Genomic DNA, 26,912 nt, shown 5'->3' on the forward strand with positions numbered 1-26,912 from the left:
TGACAGATCATACTGGTATGTTAACAGACCATACAGGTAAAGAGACCATACAGGTAAATTGACAGATCATACTGGTATATTAACAGACCATGCAGGTAAAGAGACCATACAGGTAAATGAACTGGGGTGGGATTTTGGTAGACTGCTAAAATTAGGCTCTCATAAAAGTCAACAGTACCCTTTTCCCCAAAGCCTATGTAGATTTAAATGAATATGATTTGAAAAAAAAACAGTATTCCAATTAATTATTTTTCTCCCTTAAAACATTACAGTTCTATTCCTTTTCATATTAGTATTCTCTTTATGGAACACAGTAATTTAGAAGACCAATATCACCCACTCCTGCTACAACCCCCATTATGCACAGCCAGCCAACCAAATGAATGAACTTTTACTTGGTTTAGACTAATCAAGACGCTAAGGGTAGCTGCAGTAAAAAATCGGCCATAACAGCTCTTTACTTGTTTATGAAGTTTTGCTTCCGTGACACCGATAGGGTTAAAAGAGCAGTCTTTGTAACGCCGCCCACAGGCCGTGGAAAGTGTGCAGCCGGTGAATGGGGCACACATACAGGAAGGACGTACCGTGATCGTCAGCCGCCCCCCTCTCCTCCCCACTGCCGGGACATTCCCTCCGCACAGGGAAACTTGTCACGTCCTTCGCTCTGTGTGTTTTTTCTCCCGTGTTCTTGTAAAGCAAACGAGAAGACAGCCTGCCTCACGGTCCCGACCGGTGCCACGAGAAGCAGTGTGTGATCAGACAAGGTAAGTAAATGCTACGGGGCTGGGGGGGCGATTCCTGCTGCATAGGTGACAGCTCCACTATGGGTGATCAGCCGCTCACGGTGCTTCAGCGGGGCAGCAGGCAGAAGTTTCTGAAACCAGGAACTTGCTTGTAATAATTAACTCTTTCATTTATGTTACCACTTGTGCTATCTGTTTTGTTCACCTCTTAGCCAGAAAGTCAAATTAGTATTTCCTTACATTCTCTAAAAGTGTTTTGGAGTAGGTGGAGCAATATCCGAGCCATATTAATCTTTATATAGGTTATTGTTTTGCAGGCGCTTTAATGGTTAAATGTGATGTTCCACTTACTCTGCAGAATTTTACACTTTTATAATTATTTTTATAATGACCTTCTAAAATCTGACCTTTCTTTTTGTAAAATGAAGATCTTAAAATTAGAGTGAGCAATTCAACTCAATGTAAAAAAAAAAAAAAAAAAAAAATGTCACCTAGCTGGTCAGATGAGCTTAAAAGTTTAGTATCTCATAATCACAGCAAGTCTGATAATATCAAAGAAAACCATAGATTTTCCATTAAGCAGATAGTAGCCAGAGCAGAAGCTCATTACAACAAAATGTCCTACAGAAACTAGCATGAGTACTTTTATGTTTGTTTTGATGTCTTCTACCTCTTTGTTAAGTGAATTTATTTGTTATGACATTGGGAAAAAAAATCATAATTTCATTTCTATGTCACGTGGAAGGATGAAATGAATATAGGTATAATTGAATAATAATCCATCCCTGTTAACCTGACATCTAACCCCTGATTTGATGGCAGATAATTTATCTCAGGATAAATTACCTGAGTTTATTATGTGTTTATTATGTTTCAGTTAATTTGTTGGTATTGAAAGGGTTAACATTTTACTGGAATACTTGCTTGTCTGCTCATTGCATGGTATAAACATGTAAACATGTATCCATTTAAACTGTTCTAATAATCTCATTACATCGCTAAGTATGGGTTGCTTTCTATTGATTATAAAGTTTTATTGTAGCAGTCTACAATCCATAGCGATTAGTTGAAGTTTAATCAGGGAGTTCAACTGGAAACCCTGCACTTTAATTATTGTTTACACCAGTTTAGGTTTAGACCTGTCATTGAATCAATCCGATCACTTCTAGTAGCATCTAATACCCCAACTTTCTTTAACACCTGTCAAATTTTGCCTGATTCATAATTTTTCTTGAAATACTTAACCATTATGTTACACAAAAACAACGTTGAAAGGTTATTGCCGCGCGATACACGATTTCTGCGTTGTTCTTATGCGATTTCAACTTTTAGAGAAAAAAATCATGAAACTGCCAAAATGTAGTTACTTAACACACTAGAAAGCTCAATGATATCTCCAAGTGAAACAACACCTTTAATTCCCCCGTGCCACTTGATTACCTATCCTGTGATTCTTATTTCACCTAATAGAGTTTATAAAATACAAGTTATAACATAATTTTTTTATTATTTAAATATTAACCATTTGAGTGCTAGTGTGCATCACTGTAGAGCTACTAATGACAAATTTACTATTTTGCATAATTGCAGTGAAAATATTTGTGATAAAACTTTCCTTCGACTTCCAGTTCAAACTTATGTTCTGTTTTTTTTTTACTTTCATTAGGATCTTAAGTGCCCCGTACTCCTGGGGTTTGTGTGTAAGACTGTCATCCGTCATAAGAATGTCTTTTGTGCCCTTATTAGGCTTTGTCTTTATTTAATGTCGCCTATTAAAATATATGCAGGTGTGGATATTCTTGTCTATTGCATTTACTGTTTTATTAATATTAATATTTTTTCTTTATATAGAGCCAACAATTACGCAGCGCCTCGGACCGAACACACATTCAAAAGGTATGACAAAACTAGACGTGAAGGACAAACTGGTACATTAGGTAGAGATGGTCCTGTTCATATTTAGATACAAATGTATCCATAGAGGTTTATGTTATAATAATTGTATGAAAGCATTGGCCATGTTTTCCATGCATCATTTTTGTCATATTGCTGACCAGTACATGTATGTTGGATGTATAATTGAGTTATTGCTTTCCTTTAATCAGTTATGCACCCTACATAGTGTGGGTCAGCTATATGTAAAAATTTGTGTTGTGGAAAACACGGCCAAGGTGGCCACAAAAAAAAAAAAAAAAAAAATTAATATAGTGCCAGCAGATATGTTTAAACATATTGGTACAAAAGAAAAAGAGAATGACTTGCCTACTCGGCACATAAAGAGTCATGACTGCTTTTTTTTTCTTTTTATCCCCTAGTAGATATTAATCAATCAATCTCCATGTTCTTATCACACCCACAAAGTTGGCTCATTTAATAAAAATGTATGTCTACGACATGAAATAATAGTTTTATGCAATCAGCGTAATATTTTCCATTGATGCCAGTGAGTCAGTATTGCGTACAATGAGAATACTATTCTGTTTCATCACTCCCCAGTTTGCATTCTTGTGTTATGGGTTTTGGTCTGTTTTTTTTTTGTGTTGTTTACCATATATAAATACTTTCTTTTGTGTATAAAATATGAGAAGATATTGGGAAGATATATTTTTATTAAAACAAACCTGTTTTGCATGTAAACGTTTATGGTTAACAGCAATGAGAAAAATTAAATAAATTCCGTAAGGATAGATATAGATATATATATATATATATATATATATATCTCCTTACAGAATTTATTTATTTATTTTATTTAAAATATATATATTAGTACTAGACTGAAACGAGGAAGCATGATACATTTTCAGATAAGACAGTACCAAGGGGCACTAGCCATCATATGTATTTTAATGGGTATGATAGCTCGGTGTGCCCTTTAAATTAAGCCCCCCCCCACCCCACCCTTGCAAATGCATGGAAGGATTGCTAAGAATCATCCCTATGCATTTGCATTATTTTCCTGCCCCAAGCCTCTTTGGCTTCTTGGCTGAAGACTTCTCCTGCTCACCGCTTCAAGACTGTCATGAGGTCTTGGTGGTTGAAGTTACAATACATGTCCTCTTTATCATCAATGTAAACCTATACAGCATGCACCAATGATATGCTGACCAAAGTAAATCCATTATTATTTGATTTGTACACCATGATATCCGACGGCTCTGTAAAAGGGGTAAACAAGTAGTGCATAACATGACAATTTAGACTTATAGAAACAAAAGGTAAGGAGGGCTCTGCAGAAACCGGGTTACAATCTAGAAATTTCAGCATTAAGTTCCGGGTTAATTGATTGCGTTTTATCAACTTGATTTCTATAGGCTGGTTGAAGGACCAATGTGTAGAATATATATGCAGTCCATAAAATCTGGCAATACGACAATACTAGGTATACAGTCAATGTTACATGAGAGCTATGTCAGCTTTCCGAATCTAGCACAGATGTGCCAGTGTAATATATGTCTCTAGCAGACGAAACTTATTAACTAACTAGCTATTGTTTGGCTGCATCCCATAATTATTTGGCTAGGGTAATAATTGCTAGGGTATATGTGATGGGTAGTTTACATGTTAGTTTAACAGGTACATGTTTACTAGATGAGTGTTGGTAAAAGCATTAATACTAATAAACGTGACTTATAATGCGTTCAAGGATCTGACACAGGTTTTCACAGTGTGAAAGTCAGAAACGCGTTTTTAAAAAAAATAAATATTATTATTTAGCCGAGTAAGAAGTACGTATTGTGTTCGTGTTCTACTAAAATAATCAAATAGATTAGGATACCTGCTACTGGAAATCGGGGTTTGTCACTCAGGACATGCCATAGAATGCAACGTTATATGTTGTTTTCTAGAAATTCCCAGATGGGTTAATTCATCGTGTTCAGTAGCCAAACTACTATAATATAGTTTGGTATTAAGCAGCATCATTTCAATCCACTGTTAATCCGATCCAACAGCTAAATTCTCTGGTTCCCCTAGCTACCTAATAATAACCACTTTGAATTACCCTAAAGTAGGGCTGTACAAATCTGTGTAGATGTTAGGAGCCAGACAGACAAATCAAGGAGCCTGATGTTGTTTAGAAGTCGGATAGACGTTCAATATAAAATTGCATACCAAGTCTTGAGACAGGTCTAAATATCTAGGAGCCACGACTACCTGTCTCCCAAAATTAGGGTGGGAAAGGGTCTACGTACGGCTGCTGTTTTTTTTTTTTTTGTGCTGAAAGGGATAGACCCAGCTACTTAAAACCTAAAAAACTGTACCCTGAACTACCCAGTGTGGCGGTGGCTGACAGTGGCACACACTAACCCGATCTGACGCTCAAGTGACCGATCGGACGCTGCTGCATGCGTTCAGCAGCTGGGTATGCCTGGCTGCAAACTACGAGAGCAGGAAAACGTAGCGTGTGGCCGCGCATATACAGCCATCTGCCCCACCTACGCTATCGGGTGGCTGCTGGACTTATAGTGTCAGGGCTGCCTTGACATGCCGGCCCTGACTGTATTAAGTTTGGGTTTTGAAAATGATACAAAATATATATATATATATATATATATATATATATATATATATATATATATATATATTTTTTTTTAATAAGAAGCATCGGAAACATTAAGAGAACAATAGTTTGAGCTAGGAGATAAAGGCTCTTTAAATAATGCTGTTTAGTAATGACAGAATAGGATAAAGTCTTTTCATTGTTCAGTATTTTTCAATCAGAGGTCCCATTATTAATAACGTTAATACAGTTCCACGGCGTAGTTCCATGGCGTGAACAATATTACAACGACACTTCCAAAATAGGTGTTCAAGATTTGTTACTATATACTGTGCAAATTTACAGCTCTTGAATGTTTGAGAAGCTTCTTTAGCAAGTGGTAGTGTAATCGGATGGATGACATGTTCTAGTACCGTAATTTTGGGGTCTGTGTTACTGCTCTCTTCCTCTACCCCAGTGTTTTACGGTAGTACATGGTTTGAGGATATGTTCTAGATTTGCTATCCCTTGTGGTTTTTTTTGATTAACCTGGATATCCAGGCGTTCAGTTTCCATTCTGTGTACTCTTAGAAAGTGTTATGATATTGAAACCCAGGTCTGGAACTGTGTTATGAAGTCATAATCCTGCACCATGTATACCAGTGCCCTACCAGACTGCCATAATCACCCTGATGCTGTGAATAAAAAAGAATTCTGATATTAAAATTAAAGGCTGCTGTGCCTTGTTATGAAAGTTACATGGTTAAGTTACCTGTGTGACAATTAAGCGTCATTTTTAAGCATGCATACAAAAGGTTTAACATGTTATTCAACAAATGTCACCCCACCCGTGAATATCGCTGACACATTTTTTTTGTAAATATACCAGTTTGGCATTCTTGTTTTTGTTGCTGGTTCTTCTCAAATTCAAAAACCTTTTCAACATGGGACCGTTAATGACTTTCACGGTCGAAAACAGTGGCGTCTTTCAAGTAATGTGTAAAGTGCTAGGAATCTATTAACCCTTTTGTAAACAAGAGTAGTACCACGTCATTCTAGAATGTGGTTTGGCTGGTTTCTGCCAGTGAAAGGGTTAACAGTTTACATTTCTCTGTCTCCTGTTACAAGTCACTACTCATGTGATGTTGCTGGAAGGCTGATAAAGAGGCCCCATGTGTATCTATAGATTTGGATGTTATATATAGCATGTTAATTTACACACACCACAGACTTATTTATGGTGGTTGGAATGCGAAACAGTAAAATGTATTTGGATTCATCCAAACAAGTTGGTTAGTACCAAGCATGTCAATTATTTTGATTTGAAGTGAATGTCACTTTCCCAGTAGTGTTGCAATTTAGTACATTAAATTATCTTAACATCTTGAACCCAGAAATCAGATTTTTCTTGCCCATACAGTTTTTTCCCCTATTTAGTAAGTGACCAAACAGCCACTAAAGTGGCATCATTGCTAAGGCCAAGGAAGAAAACCGTGATATAATGCAGTAAACAAAATTGATACGCTAGTTATGCAAACTTTGGCTGTAGATCTGACTTCTGTGAAGACCTAGTCCGATTGTAAAACTAATTAAGGTACTTTATATATTCTGTGAAGGCGGCAGTTTAATTTTACTAAAAACGAGTAATCAGTGAAGCATGATTGTGTGTGTGACGCATGTATGTCTGTGCGTGAGTGTTAGGGAAATATTTTTTCTTCTATATTATATTAGTGTGTATTAATTATAAGACTCTTTTTTTTTACATATGCTCAATCGCTCTTACTGATGTGCAGTTACCATTGATATGTGAAAGGTCTTGGTAACAACATCAATAAGTAATCATGATATTCAATGTTTTGTTTGGCCAGATTAATGCTATTAACCCCTCCTGGGTGCTACACATATGCATTATATGTATATATGTATATAGTAGGTATGTTTTTGTTGTGGTTTTTTATTTTTTCCTATGGTGCTTAAATGATATGGAAAGTAATAATCAAAATGTTAGTATTTGTCTTATGCTAGTAATCACAACTTCATGTTTGTGAAAACAAGTTAAACCCTGTTTTTGAGCCATTGGTCAAAGTTTGCGATGTCGTCCTATTGGGCATTCATAAAATTCGTAACATTTTTCTATATTGGCATTAAATAAAAAATGTGCATACTGGAAAATAATCTACAAAAAACACATTTGCATACATAGCTACATACGGTTACTGATCTTTTGCATTGTCATACTTTATCTTTTGCAGTAAACACCCTTTAACTGTTGTGTTGATGGCATTCATGTTGGGATAGTTGAGGAAAGCAATTTAAAAATAGGTTAAAGGTCAAACACAATGGTGTCTTTTGTTTTTACGCTTAGGTAAAATATTGCTGTAGCTTATCCTTTGATATACCATTGTCTGAACCTGTAAAATGCTGACCCTTATAGGCATAGCTCTGTAACATACCTCCTGAAGTGTTCCTCTTTGGCATCCTAATCTCCCTTTCCTCTTGTGCTGTCCCTCTTTTGCAGGGGATTGGAGGATTTGGTGACCACGAGTGTATCATATTCTTCTAAAGTCACAGTGTGTGTGTGTTTAGACTTTAGGGAACAATATACTACAGTAAAGAATGAGTTAAACCTATTGCACCTCCTTTTACTGAGTGTTCCAAAAAATTGTACAGCTCTACAGAATATGATGGCACTATATAAAACCATGAATAATAATCATAGTAGATCGATACCCAACCATTACAGAAAAGTGTGTTAGTTCTGCACACCTAACATTCAATGGTAGTTAAAAACTCTTCATGTACTGGCACTGTTGATTTATTTATTCATTCATTATTCTATCTTCCAATGAAAGACTGTGGCATGTTGTGATTTTGTTTGGGATGTTATTATCGTCTTTTGTTTTTGTTCCACCATCAATATATTGCTGGTTTTTGTTTTGTCTGTTTTTTTGAGTCTCGGCTCATAGCGATGTTTTTTTCTTCGCCTACAAATAATACTGTGGTATAGTATATCTCAGTTGAAGTCACACTTATTGCCTGCAAATATATAATGATTAATACTAACCTTTGTTACCTGAGAACAAAGTAGCTATCACTGCTTGTGCAGGTTCAATATACAGTTGAAGTGAAAAGTTTTCTATTTGTATTAAAATTACATTTTTACTCATTTAGTACTAGTGGTTATTTTACAAAATAACATAGTAGTTTTAGGTTAGGGAAAAGACATATGTCTGTCAAGTTCAACCTTTCTGTTGATTCTGACAAATATGAATTGTGCCCAATCGCAAACAGATCTTCTTTACGTCTACTAGCTTATTCTATATTTTTATAACTCTGTGATGTAGTTTAACCTTAGGTGAGTCCTCAGAGGTCCTGAACATTGTAATTTGGACTTCCTCAATCATAACCACCTTTTTGGTTGTAAAGTCGTTAGGATCTCAAATTGCTTAACAGTACAATTTGTTCTATTATTTCAAATAATATCTGGGAAATTAAAATCTTTTACACGTATGGCCTTACTTTATATTCTGCCATTTGGTGTTTTTGTATTCTACTCCATACAAGAAATGTGTAGGCAATTTTTGTAATTGAGTTTCTTCTTCACAACGCAATTCAAGTTCCACCACCCATAGTGTTTTGATAATGGGGAAAAAAACACAATATTTGTTTAGCTATTTCTCATCATACTGCTTTGCTGAATATTCACCTATACTAATATTTGCCCCTTTCCCAATTTCTTCTATTTGCGCATTTGTCACCCTTAAATATTTCAGATCATCTAACAAATTTTAAAATCGGACAAAGATAACCCAAGTAGACACAAAACCCAGTTTTTAAATGATTTCATGTATAGAAGGAAAAAAGCTATCCAACCCTACCTGGCCATATGCGAGAGAGTGATTGCCCCCTTAATTATTAAATCAATCAGTTAACCAACTTTAATTATTTGTGCTCCATTTCACTAGACACACCCAGGCATGATTACTGACAGCTCTGTTGAATCTAGACATCAATTAAACAGGACATGTCTCGCAAAGTGAAGTAGGCTAAAAGGTCTCAAAACGCAACACATAATGTCACGCTCTAAAGAAATTTAAGAACAGATGAGAAACAGTCATTGACATCTATCCGTCTGGAAATGTTTACAAAGCCATTTCTAAGGCTCTGGGACTCCAGCAAACCACAATGACAGCCACCATTCTACAAATGAAGAAATTGTGGAGCATTGGTGAGCCTTCCCAGGAGTGTATGGCCTACAAAGATTCCTCCAAGAGCACATTGATGACTCATCCAGGAGGTCACCAGTGAACCCAGACTAACATGCCTCCTTTAAGGTCAGTGTTCACAATTCCACAATAGGAAAGAGACTGCAGAAACATCATTCTAACACGGCGGTGGTGGTAGTGTGATGGTTTGGGGATATTTGACTGCTTCAGGACATGGGCAACTTATCATGACTGATGGAATCATCAATTCTACCCGCTACCACAAAATCCTGAAGGATAATGTGACTTAAAGTTCAAGCACAGTTGATTATGCAGCAGGACAATGATCCGAAGCACACAAGCAAGTCCACCTCTGAATGGCTCAAAAGAAACAAAATGAGGATTTTACAGCAGACTAGTCAAAGTCCTGAATTGAATCTCATTGGGAAGCTGGTACAACCTTAAATCAGTTATGGCTTGAAAACCCTCCAATGTGGTTGAATTAAATTCATTATGCCTAGAAGAGTGGGCCAAATTTCTCCACAATGATGTAAAGGACTCATTGCAAACATTTGATTGCATTTGTTGCTGCCAAGGGTGTCCCAACCAGTTATGAGGTTAAGGGGACGATTACTTTTTTACATAAGTGATATAGCTTTTAATGAATTATTTGCCTTCATTAAAAGAAACGATCATTTTAAAGCTGCATTTTATCATATATTAACATTAGTTAGATCTGAAACATTTAAAAAATAGAAGAAATCGGGAAAGGAACAAATACTTTTTCACAGAGGTTCTAAAGTCACAGAGCCAATACAGTGAATTGATTCTCTGTTTTCCGTAAACCCTTGTCTTTAATATTACTAATATTCTTTGTGGAAAATTGTTGAGTGGAAAGTTTAAGTGTGTGTGTGTGTGTGTCATTAAAGTAAATTATGTACATTAAGTATGAAAGAAGCCAAGAAAGTAAATGTCCTTTTTAATCTCAATGAAATTTCAAATCACAAGACAGATAAATACAAATGTGCTAGTTTGAGAAGCAGTGATTCATGGCATAAACACTCATAAATGTAATTCACCTAAACTGGCAGTTGTCTTTTGTTGAATTTGAATTTTCTCATTTTTAGCTCTATTCTTTCATATGATCTTTGTAATACATTACCTGTCAAACTGGATTGCTATTTTGAGTTAGTGTATGTATTATGTTTTTTACTTCCGCCGGGGCTGTCATAGAAGCCCCTGTCAGAGAGAAGGATCCGGGTCCCCTGCAGCGCTGCGGGGGATCTGGCTCTTAGTGTTTTTAGCATTTGCTCTGAACAAAAACCATCATCTTATAATCCATGAAATCGATTCAACTAATCGATAATTTGTTTGCAACAATTTTCATTATTGATGTTATCTATTAGTTGTTGCAGCCCTAGAAAAAAACGTCTCTTATTAGCTAGCAAAACTGGTAAATACTTTTGAAAGCAAATTTTAAAAACAGCTCTAGTTATTGCATAGTCATATTACATATTCTAGTCCAATCTACTAGACATCCTGAATCCTTATCAAACTGGCTCTGTCTTACTTACCAGTCACTGACCTTTTGAAGTTTGTGAAGCAAAGGATTTCATCTGACATGCAGGATTTGTTTAGCATTGCCATTAAGATAAGGAAAGTCACCCAAAATATCATGACAACAACAGCAGCCTCCAGGTCTGCCAATGAAGGAGGTTTATTGGATCAAGATGAGCTAAAACAAAGGTTTCTTCAATAATATCCATTACTGTATAGAACACAGTATTTTATGTTCACAGAAATGTTCTATTGCTTTAATTGGAAAAACAACTCCAGATGTTTTTAATGCATAAAAACAAAATGCAATATGCTTTTGTTTTTAATTCTATGTAACAACATTTCATTGTGAACCTATGATCATACCTGGGAACTTCTGGGCTCTGGCTACCCGGAACATTGCATTGCAGGACGCGGCCAGGACTGGCCGCTGACGTCCGTGGGAAACACCCCCATTTAAGGGAAAAATAGAATAATGTACACGTATTTGGGGATAAAGAGAGGTGCGGGAACGCTGCTTTCTCTGTGGATCTGTCTGTATAATTCTGACCTCTTGGAATACTTCTGCAAAAGGACAAGCCACAACAAGTCCCCTGGTGGACAGCTTCTTTGATTTCTCCAATCGGGGGAGAGGTTGTATGTGGAGGCTCCGCCGTTTTGCAGAAACATTCCAAGAGTCCCTACTCATTTCCAGGCATTTGTATGAGTCAATGAAATTGCCAAATTTCTTTAAAAATCATTGCAAAAGTCTGATATATCATGTATTACATATAAAGGGGCTTTTTTTTTTTTTTTTTTTTTTTTCCTCTCCATATTAGGACATTCTGCTGGATCATGTGTCTGCAAGGGGGGTACCATAAAAATGTAACCACTTAACTTGCTCAGATACTAAAATGCTCAGATAATGGTAGTGTCAGGGTCCTACCTCACTCCCCCGTCGACGGCACAGGTTTTCCCCCGATGGTGGGGTAGCGGGACGCCCGGGACTTCGTCCGCGTACTACGCGGCTCCGTTGTACGCGACCGCGAGCCACGCGGTCGCGGCTTACTACGGCCTACGACAGGCCGCATCCCCGGACTCCAGTGCGGCGGATACCGCACGGGAGAAACGCCACACGTGGAGGGATGGCGTGGAGGCGTGGTCAGCGCCTCCAGTAATGATTTACTCCTGGTTAGGGGCGGGACGAGTAGTGATTGACAGTCACTACTCCATTGTACATACCGAGGAGGGGAGGGGTCTCTGTTATTGTTGGGGAGGAGCTGACTTCTAGAGGGCTATTTAAACCCACAGCTTCTAGGTCTCATTACTTGATTGTTCAAGTCTCTACCTACCTGTTTTGCTGATACCCGTGCTACACTTGCATGCTGATACCCCTTTATTGGATTTACTGGACTTTTGACCTCGGCTTGTTTATGGACTTTGATATACCTCTCCTACCCTTGATCTTGGCTTGTTTAATGGACTTTGCTATACATCACCTGCCCTTGACCTCAGGATTGCTACACGGTACAGTTTATGCCTTTTTCTATTCTGTGGAATAAACTTGCTGATATTCCTGATATTGCCTGTTTGCCTCTATTGCACATCTGGTGCCTCACTGCGCTACGCTCCAAACCCCGCATACCCTACAAAACAATCAAGTCAATATGGAGCCTGCAGGAGTCACTGATGCCATACTCACCCTCACCCAACAGATAGCTGCCTTGGCTCATACCGTGCAAGGAATGCAAGAGAACCAACAGACACTAAGGGCAGAAGTGCGAGCCTTACAAGCAGGACCACCTGCAGAAGCACCTGCACCCCTACCCGCTGTTGTCCCTCCTGTGGTAGAAGCCATGGCTGTTCAAGCACCTGAACCCCAAGTATCCTTACCCGAACGCTTCTCAGGAGACCGCTCTAAGTATAGAACCTTCATCACGTCATGTGAGTTACTGTTTGTTCTCAAACCAAGAACATATGCTACTGACTTTATTAAAGTGAGGACTGTTATCTCCCTACTCACGGGAGCCCCTATGACCTGGGCTCATCATCTGCTACAGGTGAACCACCCGTCTCTTCATGATTGGAATGATTTTCGTCAGGCTTTGAATTCGCTTTATGATGACCCCCACAGAACCTCCACAGCTGAAACCACATTAAGGTCCTTAAAACAAGGAAGGAGGCCAGTTGAGGACTATATATCTGATTTTCGAGGAGTAGCTTTAGAGACTCAATGGAATGAACCAGCTCTCGTTAACCAGTTTCGCCTGGGCCTGTCAGAACACCTGAAGGACGAATTAGCAAGAGTTGGTGTACCAGAAACCATGGAAGACTTGATTCACCTGGTCACTCAGGTGGACCGCCGACTCCGTGAACGACGCCTAGAACGCTCCAATACAGCAGTTCCTTCTCCTCGTTATACTCCATCTGTTACCTCCACCAACGCTCCGGCTCCTGATAACACAGTGGAACCCATGCAGATTGGACTCGCTCGTGGTCCTTTAACACCCGCTGAGAAAGAAAGGAGGAGGAGTGCCAACCTATGCCTTTATTGCGGTGGCCCGGGTCATACTGCTTACACCTGCTCAGTACTAGCCTCCAGAGGTAAGCCGACCCCGCCTCTATCTCCTTGTATATCTGCTGTGTTCCTAGGAAAACTGACCACTCACCTGTCTCTCCCTGTTTCATTACAGTGGGGAGGAAAAAGGATTCGCCATAATGCTTTTATAGACTCTGGAGCAAGTGAGAGCTTTCTGGATATCTCCCTGGCTCAAGCCTTGCAGATTCCTACGCAAACCAAAAAGCACCCATTAACTATTCGCCTCGTGGATGGGAGTCCCATCCAATCAGGACCAGTCACCAAAGAAACTAAACCCATCTCCATCACGGTCGGGACCGGACATCAAGAACACCTTTGTTTCAATCTGGTACAATCACCCATGTTCCCTGTCATTTTGGGACTACCCTGGCTTCGCACCCATAATCCCCACATTAATTGGGCCACAGGTGAAGTGACCTTTGCATCAGACTTTTGTATAAAATACTGCCGTCCTTCTTCACGCATGGAATATGTACATACCATTTTTTCTGCCGTTTCCACCCCAGAAATACCCGCTCCTTATCGGTCCTTCACAAAAGTGTTTGACAAAAAGGAAGCCGAACAACTGCCACCCCACAGGGCATATGACTGCCCCATAGACTTGTTACCTGGTGCGACAATCCCATTCGGCAGGATATTCCCTTTAGCTGAACCAGAACTGAAAGGGTTAAAAGACTATGTGGACGATAACCTACGCAAGGGGTTTATCAGGCACTCTACTTCCCCTGCTGGGGCTGGTATCTTTTTCGTTGGGAAAAAAGATGGTGGTGTGAGACCTTGTGTGGACTACCGCGAACTGAATAAAATAACCATCAAAAACAAATATCCGCTTCCGCTGATACCCGAATTAATGGATAGACTTCGTGGGGCAAAAATTTATAGCAAAATTGATTTATTAGGAGCGTATAACCTTGTACGGATGAGAAAAGGTGATGAGTGGAAGACGGCCTTCCGCACACGCTACGGTCACTTCGAGTACAGAGTCATGCCATTTGGACTCTGTAACGCCCCCGCCACGTTCCAACACTTTTTGCATGACATATTCAGAGACTTATTGGATACATGTGTTATCATATACCTTGACGACATACTCGTATATTCATCATCCCTCCAGGAACACAGGAAACAGGTGGCTCAGGTTCTCACACGTTTACAAGAGAACCATCTCTATGCTAAACTGGAGAAATGCACGTTCGAGACGACCAAGATCGAATATCTTGGATTCATCATCTCCCCTGATCAGATCGAGATGGATCCAAAAAAGATTGAAGCCATTCTACAATGGCCAACTCCTACCTCTGTTAAAGCTGTCCAAAGGTTTGTGGGGTTCGCCAACTTTTACAGACGATTCATCAACGGTTTTTCACGGATAATTCAACCCATAACTCAACTGACTAAAAAACAAACACCGTTCCACTGGACTCCACAAGCTCAACATGCGTTCGAACTCCTAAAACAAAGATTCACTAATGCCCCCGTCCTGGTACTACCTGATCCAGAGAAAGCATATTATTTGGAGGTAGATGCCTCCGGGACTGCTGTTGGTGCAGTACTATCTCAAAGACACGGGGAGAAGGAAACACTACACCCCGTCTCCTTCTACTCCAAAAGACTCAGTCCTGCAGAATGCAACTATTCGGTCGGGGATCGAGAATTGCTTGCCATTAAAATGGCCCTGGAGGAGTGGCGCCACTTGCTAGAAGGAGCCCAACACCCTATAACAGTTTTTACGGATCATCGCAACTTGGAGTACCTCCGTACAGCACGCAGACTTTGTCCCAGACAGGCTCGTTGGGCACTCTTCTTCACCCGATTCCAGTTACATATAACCTACCGTCCTGGTACTCGCAACGGGAAAGCAGATGCCTTGTCACGTCTATATGAGGATAACGAATCAAACAAGAGTGAAGAAGACACCATTCTTTCGTCAGGCCATTTTCTTTCCCTACAGACCACTCTCCTCCAAGACCTGCAAACACATAGCAGCTCTCTCTCTCCTGTAATTGATAATATCCCTCTGCATTCCGAAAAGGGACTTCTGTTCAAGGACAACCTGGTCTATGTTCCTCCTCCAGTCAGAACCGACGTGTTACAGGCAGCCCATGATCATCCTTTGGCTGGTCATGGAGGCGTACTAAAAACCTTTTCTTTGCTGAACAGAAACTTCTGGTGGCCTAAGATGAAGCAAGATGTCCTCACTTATGTTCGGTCCTGTGACACCTGTGCCAGGGCAAAAGATCCAACGACAAGACCCGCTGGCCTGCTACAACCTTTAGCAATACCCACGAGGCCATGGGAAGACATTACAGTGGACTTTATAGTAGACCTACCCTCGTCACACCAACACAACACCATCATGGTTGTAGTTGACCGTCTCACGAAGATGGCCCATTTTGTTCCTGTCCGCCACTTACCTACAGCTACTGAAACAGCTGATCTGTTTATAACCCACGTTTTTCGTCTGCATGGAGTCCCTCGTTCCATTTTATCCGATAGAGGGGTTCAATTCACTTCCAGATTTTGGTCCGCCTTTTGCCACGGTCTCCAACTCCAACGATTGTTGTCCTCGGCCTACCACCCACAAACCAACGGGCAGACCGAGAGGGTTAATCGAGTCCTAGAACAATACCTCCGTTGTTACATATCCCATCACCAAGATGATTGGTATCCTATGTTGCCTTTGGCAGAATTCGCCTATAACAACCAAATACACAGTTCCATCAGGATGTCACCATTCAAAGCCAACTATGGCTACGATCCGATGTTTCATGTTAACTTACCTCGTTCCTCTATCGTTCCTCCAGTCACGGATCGCCTCCAACTTCTTCAGCAGGGATTTCTTACCTTACAACGTCATCTTCGGAAGGCGCAACAGGACTACAAACGACATGCAGATAAAAGGAGAAAACCAGCACCGACATACCAAGTGGGTGATAAGGTGTGGCTTTCATCCTCACACATTAAACTCCCAGGACCCGCAAAAAAACTCAACCCTAAATTTTTAGGTCCTTTTACCATTACGGCGGTGTATGGTCCGACAGCAGTCCGTCTGGAACTCCCCGCTACTTGGCGCATACACCCTACTTTTCATGTGTCGCTCCTCAAACGATGGATTCCTGATCCCTATCGTAGAAGTCCACAGACTCCTCCACCCCCAATCACTGTGCAGGGGTCGGAGGAATACGAGGTAGACAGCATCCTGGACTCACGCATAAGGTACGGAAGGCTAGAATACTTAGTGAGTTGGAAAGGATACAATCCCGAGGAACGTACTTGGGAACCTGCAACACATGTGCACGCCCCCGCCAAGGTGCGTACGTTTCATATGACACACCCTGGCAAACCATCTCCAGAACGCCCCCGGAGGTCGCGTATACGGGGGGGGTCCTGTCAGGGTCCTACCTCACTCCCCCGTCGACGGCACAGGTTTTCCCCCGATGGTGGGGTAGCGGGACGCCCGGGACTTCGTCCGCGTACTACGCGGCTCCGTTGTACGCGACCGCGAGCCACGCGGTCGCGGCTTACTACGGCCTACGACAGGCCGCATCCCCGGACTCCAGTGCGGCGGATACCGCACGGGAGAAACGCCACACGTGGAGGGATGGCGTGGAGGCGTGGTCAGCGCCTCCAGTAATGATTTACTCCTGGTTAGGGGCGGGACGAGTAGTGATTGACAGTCACTACTCCATTGTACATACCGAGGAGGGGAGGGGTCTCTGTTATTGTTGGGGAGGAGCTGACTTCTAGAGGGCTATTTAAACCCACAGCTTCTAGGTCTCATTACTTGATTGTTCAAGTCTCTACCTACCTGTTTTGCTGATACCCGTGCTACACTTGCATGCTGATACCCCTTTATTGGATTTACTGGACTTTTGACCTCGGCTTGTTTATGGACTTTGATATACCTCTCCTACCCTTGATCTTGGCTTGTTTAATGGACTTTGCTATACATCACCTGCCCTTGACCTCAGGATTGCTACACGGTACAGTTTATGCCTTTTTCTATTCTGTGGAATAAACTTGCTGATATTCCTGATATTGCCTGTTTGCCTCTATTGCACATCTGGTGCCTCACTGCGCTACGCTCCAAACCCCGCATACCCTACAGGTAGTTACATTTGAGATAAACCGTCTGGTGGTTTGGAGACAATAAATTGAAACTGAAAGCATAGCAAATTAATTTTGTTGATGGGTGATATGACATACCAATATTTCAAAATGGTTATTTACCAAACTTGCTGATATATGTATTTAACATCATTGTTCTTCATTGTGGAGTAGACTTTTTTTTTTTTTTTTTTTTTAATCAATCTTTCTTTAAATTGTTTGTTTTGTTTTTTTTTTATTTTACAGCTTCAATGAAATAAAATTGAATGTTGACTGCACAAATTAGTTTTAATGCACCTAAACTTTGTACAGTGTGTATCGGGGAAAACATAGTTTTTATCTTGTAAATTTATGTTTGTGAAACAACCTTGGCCATGAAAATGTAATAATAAACAAGGTCATTAAGAGATAAAACACTGTGGACTACAAATCACATAACACACAGTACATAGAGAGTTATTCAATTTTACTGAAGTATACTTTTAGCGAATGTTTAATCCGGTAATTCATATACAAGGTAACCTTGTTGTTCAATTTTTGTTTTCTACTGGCTATAGATGATTACAACTTTTTTTTTTTAAAAATATATGTACATAAAATACAGATTATGTAGTTCTATATAGTTCTAAAACAGGGGAACAGGGACAATGGTTTCTTCAGGATAAAACTAAGTCGAAGGAGTTAGAAGGGTGTATGGTGCTACAAAGGAAATGTTAGTTATCACTCATACACTACCTATTATGCAATAAAATGGCTTTCATGTCCTGTGAATAACTAAACCAGCTTTGTGAGTTATCTCGGTAGGTAATATGTACAGGAGGGTGAAATATATTTTCGTTCAGTGTTTATAACTAAATAGTGTGTGGAGAAAAAAAAAAAGTACACTGGGCTTTACGTTGGAGCAGGAAAACATCCCTTCCCCTCTTTTTTTGTTTGAGCCCCATATTAAGGTGAGGTATATAGCCTGCCATTTTATATATATATATATATATATATATATATATATATATATATATATATATATATATATATATATATATATATATATATAATCTGGTTTAGAAGCTCTTTGTTTTGGTTAAGTGACATTGTTTTTCAGTAAGGATCCACTTTTCAATGGGTGCCTTGACCACAATATCTAATGTTTTATTGAAAGTATGAATTTATTTTCGCTTTGAGCGGTGGTAATTTCTTCAATATTAAACTTTTCCAATAATATTTTAACAATTCTGTTCTATTTAAATTCCCACCTGCCATAGTAGACCTTAGCCAGAATGTATTACAGGGTGCCATCCTTGTAGAGGATCCAATCTAGGTAAATTACACTACGGTTCTTTTCCGCTGCTCCAGATCTAAGACTTGCAGTACATGTACAAGCTCCATGTTAATATTTCAGTGGACAGCTCATATTCATTCCTGTGTATTTTTACTAAATTATTTGTTAATATTGCTTTAATTTTCATTAAGGACCATTGCAGTCTAACCATTAGCAAGAGACTGTATGGAAAGCAAAGAGGTCTGTTCACTAAAGGGATACTCTGCGGGAAAGTTGTGTTTATGTTTATGCCATTTCCTATACATTATGAATGCCCATCACCAATAAGCATCTGCTGCAGGAAGATCTTGGCTCCAAAATAGTTTTCATTTTAGAGGGAGATCCACAGTGATTGTTTTCTAAGTAACAAGCTCATATCTAAAATTGTATAATTGGATTTGCAGATGTGATAGAGCTCTTAGAGACTTCTTCATTAATCAACAAAATCCGTTTAATAACCTTGACCAATTTTAACTATTTAGAAGTACCTTCTCCTCTTCTTCCTGTAGGTTCATAAAGGGATATTTTGTAAGTGGTTTGGGGACCCAAAGTCCTTAATACAGATCTCACTGATCATTGTGTTCATTCATTTTAATTCTTATACAAGGTTGCATTTTAGACATTTCAAACCGCTTTTGGAATTGTTTGAAAGAGTGTTTCGAAAGCCCCTCTTGATTTGCTTTGTCATTTGTTCCATGTTTTCAAGGAATATAAAACTGTTGTGATATAAAGGTTGTAAAAGTCAATGAATATACTGTTAAAAATAAAACTCTTTTAGCGTGTGTGAATTATTTTAATTCATTTCTAGTTACAAGAAAAATATATGTGAACATGTAATAAATGGGGGGGGGGGGCATTAAAGCAAATAAAACTAAATGTGCTTAATTAAGTATTATGAGCCATTGTAAAATGGTGCCGGCATTGCAAGGGTTACTATTATTTTTTTTATATGTTAAATAATAATAATAAAAATACCCTTTTCATCAGAGCTGCTGTTTGCTCAGCCTGTCTTCTGGGACTTGTGCCAGTAATGACTCCAAAGTGTTCTTTGCAATAACCAGATCAAGATTTGCAAAATTTGATACAAATATGTGGATGTAATTTACAACCTTAAACAAACAAAAAAAACCTTACTATAAAAAGAGAGAGGTTTAAAAAAAAAAAAAACCTATAAAACATTGGCTTTTTAAATCATGAATGAAGAAGTTGGGCTGTTTCGGGGGCAAAGGTGACACAGGCAGGCTGTTTGGGGGCACCTCAAAGCAAAACATGATGACAAAGAACTCTGCTACTAACAAAGTATATTTATCAAACAGTAGAAATGTATTGTGGAGTATTCAGCGAACACCAGGATGTGGACAGACAGACCACTCCAAATGTGTTTTGTGCTTAATTAGCGCTTACTCGTATGCAGTGTTTTGGGGGCACAGACTAGCTGTTTTGGGACAAAGATGGCACAGACAAGCTGCTTGGGGTAAAGATGGTACAAACATGTTTGGGGAACATATGGTACAGACAAGCTGTTTGGGGCCAAAGGTGACATTGTGGGACGTTGCTTGTGAGGTTAGGGTGCCTCTGGGGCCCTGTGGCTTCTAAATACACACTTGGTGTAGGGTAGGGCTGCAACAACTAATCAATAATGAAACTCGTTGGCAATGATTTTCATTATGGATTAGTTGAATCGATTTATATTATAATACCCCTCATTTTTATAATCTGACCTCTAATAGAGGTCGGGTAATACTAAAATCCAGATAGGGAGTGTAAGGCATATCTGGGGGGGCAGAGTGGCATACGTGGGGGGCAGAGTGGGAAGCCTGGGCTCAAATGTTCATGATTGGGGGGCATGTTGGGAAATAAAAACAAGAAATGCATTTTTTCTAAGCTGCTGTTTTGTTTTTAACGTCCTGTTCATTTAAGTAATTTAAAATAAATAAAGCACAGACAACCGCCGCTGCTGCTGCTGGCACTTCTGCCGGGGCTTCTATGACGGAGCACCGGCGTCACATGACCTTCCGGTGCCCAGTCATAGAAGCCCCGGCGGAACTAACACCGGCCTCCAACCACTGTTGGACAGCAGGGAGTCAGAAGCACTGGTAAGTTGGGGGGAGTGTTGTATGGGGGGGGGCATAAGGCTTTTCTGGAGGCAGAGTGTCCCATGATATGCCTTTTAACCCCCTATATGCCACTCTGCCTCCAGAAATGCCTTTTAAACCCCTATATGCCAGTACCGTTCAGTTGTAATACCCACAACACTTTCCTAATGGCAATTCCAAGATGGCAACAGGTTTTGTGGTGGACAATTAAAGTAAATTCTACATAGGCACTGATGCCTTGCCATGCACAGTTTACCTATTGCCGTTCTTATGTAATATTTAAGACTGTACAGTGTGTCATATAGACACTGGAATGGTACAGAGTTTGATAGCTAATCTCTCACTCACTATTGGACTTTGTCAGCTCCCTGAACTTTTTACTGACATGTTGTTAGATTTAAGCCTTGGATGTTTGCTGACATTGTGGAATTACTAGGAAAGAGCACAGTTCATACATAAAGATAAACAAAGAATTTAGGGGTTTTTTTTATTTTTTTTAAAACTATGCATTATTACCCTTCGTGGTAGCTGACTCATTTACGCTCTTGCCAGTGTTTAAGCTGGATACAGAATTGGTTTAACCAAGGAGAAACTTATAACAATAGCACCAGGGCCCCAGAGTGTTGAAACCCGCAACCTGTGTACCACTGTTTGAAATGATGTATTTTTTTAATAACAAAGGAAGGGGTTTAGGTCACAGAGCGTGCTCTGATCGGTTGTTCAGCCTTCTCCCTGTGCTTCACTGCGCTCCTTTTCCTTCTGTCCATGTTACTTGGGCTATTGTGCCCAGTCACAAGCTGGGTCAGAGCTTGTAACCTCTTTAGGTGCAATGGGTGACTATAGCAACTATAGGTATGTCTAGAGGAGCCTTAGGTGCCTAGTTTATTTCCCCCCTAACATGTTGTGTGGTATGTGTAATATATTATGTTGTGCTCTACTTTATATTTTTTGGTCACTTGTCCTGATTATGAATGAAGAGTCTTGACCAGAAATTTAGTGCAGCCAGTACCAATCTGTTAGTCACAACACATGTGACATATTCAAAGAGCAAGACTCGATGATATTGGCCTTCTAGACCTCAAAGGACCCTTGCAGATTTCACTATAAAAATGCTAATGAGATGTTCACAATAAAACTGTTTTCATTGGACACACCCATCATTTTATGTAGAAGTTACGTGACAGGTCTGCCTAGTCCAGCAGGATTTCTTAACTTACAAAGAAACACATACGTCAATTGTGCTTTTGTATTGTCAGTGATCCACATCTACACTATGCACTATGTGTTCCTGGATATGATTTCTTCCATGTTTTGCATATTTGTTCAGAAGTTATTAGTTGCTTCATAACTTGTTAGAACAGATTAATATGCTGTTGGGTTAATAACATATCCTTCTTGTCCTTGAGACTTAAGATTTATATATTTTGTTAATGGTCTATGGAGAGAGGACCCTTTTTTTTAATTGATGACCTCTTTCACATGGGTTATTTGGTGTAATATAACAACCATGTCAAATTCACAAATAAACAGGTATTATATATAGGAACATTTGTAGTCTGTAGAGATCCACACCGATGAAAGGTCAACAAGAGTAGACATATTGTGCAAATCATCCTGATTAGGTAATCAGTCTATTTGGTGTGTAAATACATCCCTCATCACTGCCAGGTAGCAATTAATATGTGCTGATCGGCTACACTCAAAATCTACATGTATCCTCAAAAAACGGTTGAGGTAACAACCTTGGTCTCACTACAAAAAACAATGGTTGAATTCAGATAGACCTTCACGCTTCAAATCCAATTGGACTGTCTTTTAATGAGGCTAATGGTAGGGTGACCACATCAGCCATGTTTTCCAGGACACATTTTTACATGTTTCTGACCAGCCCAGATAAAATGCTGGGGATGTATATCTGAATAAGTGGTTCCCTTCCATAAGTCTTTATATCCTACGTACTGCAGGGAAGCATTTTATCTGGGCTGGTCAGCAATATGTAGAAACATTAATCATTCTCTTATTTAGTATCAGAAGAAAAAAAATTCTATAACTATTGTGCTGTTTTTCTTTTTTGAAAGTTCTATATTTTGCATATGTATGTTTTCATGCAACTGCATATTATTAGCCATATTTTAGCTTAGTTCCATCTCCTAGACCAGTACCCTGACTCCTTATCATATTGCCTGTGGTAAACACTAGAATGGCTCAGTGTTAAATCAATCTGACTAATGAAAGTACCGTATTTGCTCGATTATAAGACGAGGTTTTTTCCAGAGCAAATGCTCTGAAAAATACCCCTCGTCTTATAATCGGGGTCGTCTTCTCAGACCCCCCAAAAAATGTCTGCTGGGGCCATGCTGCTTACCGGTCGCGAGCAGCGTCTCTTCTGTTAGAAGCAGGAGGACAGGAAGCTTGCAGCGTCCTCACAGAGCTCTATCTCCCCCTCCCTCCTCTGGGGGCGGGGCCAGAGAAGTTGCTGGTACAGCCGGTCCCCTGCAGAAGTCTTCGAGTGAGAGATCTGCAGTTCAGGTAAGGGGGTGGGGGAGGGTTTTTGGGTAAGTATGTGTGATTAATGTGTGTTTAATGTGTGAAGTATGTGTGATTAATGGAATGAATGAGTATTTAAATGTGTTTGTGTGTGATAGCATGGATGTGTAAGGGGGGTGGGGGTTGTAGCATGGCATAGGGAGGCTGTAATCCCACTACTATCATCCCCAGGTTCCAGCATGTACTGGCTGCCTTGGCTTGATAGGAGTGTGATTGCTGTTAGCAGTTTGATATATATATATATATATATATATATATATATATATATATCAAACTGCTAACAGCAATCACACTCCTATCAAGCCAAGGCAGCCAGTACATGCTGGGTTAAAAGGCATATCATGGGGCTGAGTGGCATATAGGGGGTTAAAATGCATTTCTGGACCTCCAGAAATGCATTTTAACCCCCTATATGCCACTCAGCCCCATGATATGCCTATATACCTCCAGAAATGCATTTTAACCCCCTATATGCCACTCAGCCCCATGATATGCCTTTTAACCCCCTATATGCCAGAGTGGCATATAGGGGTATAAGGCATATCATGGGGCAGAGTGGCAAATAGGGGGGTATAAAGCATTTCTGGGGGCAGAGTGGCATAACTGGGGGGGGCAGGTTGGCAAATAAAAGGAAATTTAAAAAATATATTTTTCTCAATCATAGCTTTTATTAAACATGAAAAAATAATTTACATGAATTAATATTTACTGGTAAAACTTTTTTCCTATAGGGTCGTCTTATATTCAGGCTTTTTGTTTTTTTCCTAAATTAATATTTTGATTTTGGGGGGTCGTCTTATAATCGGGGTCGTCTTATAATCGAGCAAATACGGTATATAGAGCAGGGTTGTCCAATTTTTTTCTGCAGTGGGCCACTTCATCAGAAATGTATATGTCTGGGGGCCGCACTCATTTTTCACTGTGAAAAAATATAGCCTTTAATAAAATATGCAGATTAAAATAAAGTAAATGACACAAAACCTTTTACTTTTCCTCTCACTGATTTATGAGCCTAGTAAGTTTTGTGACTACAAATTGAGGATTCTGGATAAGTAAAAATGAAATAGTTATATTTATTCTAGGGATGTACCAAAATGAAAATTGGACAAAAATTCAACAATATGACTTGGCATGATATGAGTGTGATTGCTAAGTAAACCAGTACATGCTGAAACCTGGCTAGCTGCCCTCTTGTGTATTGATGCTGCTATCAGTATGGGGTCTGCACATCACTTATAGCCACCATGTGCCATGCCCCCCCACTTGCACATCCATGCTATCACACACATACGCTCATTCATTCATATACTCATTCATTCACAGATTTATTCCCTCAGTCACGCATACTCATTCAAACACCATCCCACCTCCTTACCTGCACTGCAGCTCTCTTGATGCCGCACACAGGCTTCTGCAGGGGCTGCGGCCTCCCTCTGGGTTGTTCGCGTTCAGTGCAAGCAACTTCTCTTCTCTGCACAGAGGAAGCAGGAATGGAGCAGAGTCATGTGATGTCACGTACATTCACGTGACTCTGCTGGGTTCCGCTTCCTCTGTGCAGTGCAAAAGACCCTTCCACAGGTAAGCATAAAATCATATGATTTTAACAATAATAGCAGCCTGCGGGCCCGCAGCTAAAGGAATTAAAAAAAGAGAGAGAGAGGTTTTTTTCCAGTGGCTTAACTACTGGGGTCTCGATCACTGCTCTCTCCCTGCACACCAAAAGCTCACAGTTTATCTCTCTGGTGAAGCCTCGCTTTTACCGCGGGGGGGGGGGGGGGGGCTCGCTGCATTCCTGCTTCCTCAGTGCCGGTTCTATATTAATCACAGAGGGCTGTGATTGTTCTGTAAGGTAAGTATTTATTTGTTGTTTTCCTTTTTTCTGTACTTTAAAATTGATGTCTGGAACATATGTAAATATTTTTACGGTTTTTCATGTTACATTAGTGGCTATATTGACAATAACCAAGGTTAATGCACTCTTTGCAAGAATGCAATAACTAAAAAGGATGCATACCTTTCAGCATTCCATCTTGTTATGTTTCAATGAGAAAAGCTAATTTCTACAGCACTGACACTGGTGGACTGTAAGACTGAATAGGGAGGGTAGGAGCAAAGAAAAGTGTCATAAATCTAATGCTGCTCAAGACGGCAGGAATTTTAGTCTATAAAACCAGCAACTGAGAAGCTACTGAGGCTCAGGGACATTGCTTGTTTACAGAAAAATCTGGGTCTTGAACCCACAGCAATATTGAACAGCGTGTTACTGATGACCATGTGCACATGTGAAGGGAATTGTAATCAATAAAACAAAACATATGGTTGTGGAATAAAAATACTATACAAGTCAATTGAATGCCAGGCTGTGAAGGCTGTCTTTAACATAGGGAAAAAGGGGCAGTTGAGCCCGCAACAACTGCGGTTGCAGGGTCACCAGGGCCGGCCCTATAATGGGGCAGACTGGGGCAATTTGCCGCCCCAAGCGCTTTTTTTTTTTTTTTTTTTTTTTTGAAGCGGAGGAGAGAGAGGGGCACCGAGTGGTTTTCGCTTACCCGCTCGGCGCCCCTCTCTCTCTCCTCTGCGGCGAGTCTCCCTGTTCGTTCGGTCCCGGTGCCGGCTTGTAATGCAGAGCGCCGGAAGTGATGTCAATTTCCGGCGCTCAGCATTACAAGCCGGCACCGTGGCACAGCAGGGAGACTCGCCGCAGGACTGTTTAAAGGTAAGTACCGGGGGGGGGGGGTCGTAGATTATGGCGTCGGTGAAGTTTAAAATGCCCCCCCCGGCATTGGCGGGGGCGGCGTTTTAAACTTCGCCCCAGGCGGCGTTAAGTCTTCGGCCGGCCCTGAGGGTCACACATCACAACTATGACCTCAGGGTTGCTCGCACTGTGTGCACTTATGTACATACCTGGGAACTCTTGACACGCCCCGCTCCCTGCCTATTTTTCCTTTAAATGGGGGAGTTTTCTGCTGCCGTTGGGGGGGGGAACGCCCACCAGAAGTTCCCAGGTATGCTTATGTACTGGGTTGGGTCTAATCAATAAAGCACTTCTAGTGTTTGTTTTAGGATTTCATTTTTTAATGAGAGGAAGGTACAGCTTAAAATTTGCAAATTACTTTTGAACGTGATTAGCATTAGATATCATCATTAATTATTATACTGGTTATAGAGAGGGCAGGTATTTTATTCTGGGAAGCAATGTTCTTGACTATAGTGGAAACCACATTTAAGAATAGTAAAAGCCCTGGGGTAAACCACTGTGCAGAATTAACTTGGTCGTATGAATA

The 26,912-nt window shown here is 40.2% G+C and overlaps 1 protein-coding gene across 1 annotated transcript in view; it reads left to right on the forward strand.

The window, feature by feature from the left end:
* Positions 1–2,570: 2,570 nt before the first annotated feature.
* VDR (vitamin D receptor) overlaps positions 2,571–26,912 on the forward strand; it is a 55,127-nt gene continuing 30,785 nt past the window's right edge. The window contains exon 1 of the mRNA XM_053455883.1: positions 2,571–2,639. The gene's annotated coding sequence lies outside the window, so the exon portion shown is untranslated. The remainder of the gene's footprint in view (positions 2,640–26,912) is intronic.

The sequence above is a fragment of the Spea bombifrons genome, chromosome 2 (genome assembly GCF_027358695.1).
Source record: "Spea bombifrons isolate aSpeBom1 chromosome 2, aSpeBom1.2.pri, whole genome shotgun sequence".
Taxonomy (NCBI): domain Eukaryota; kingdom Metazoa; phylum Chordata; class Amphibia; order Anura; family Pelobatidae; genus Spea; species Spea bombifrons.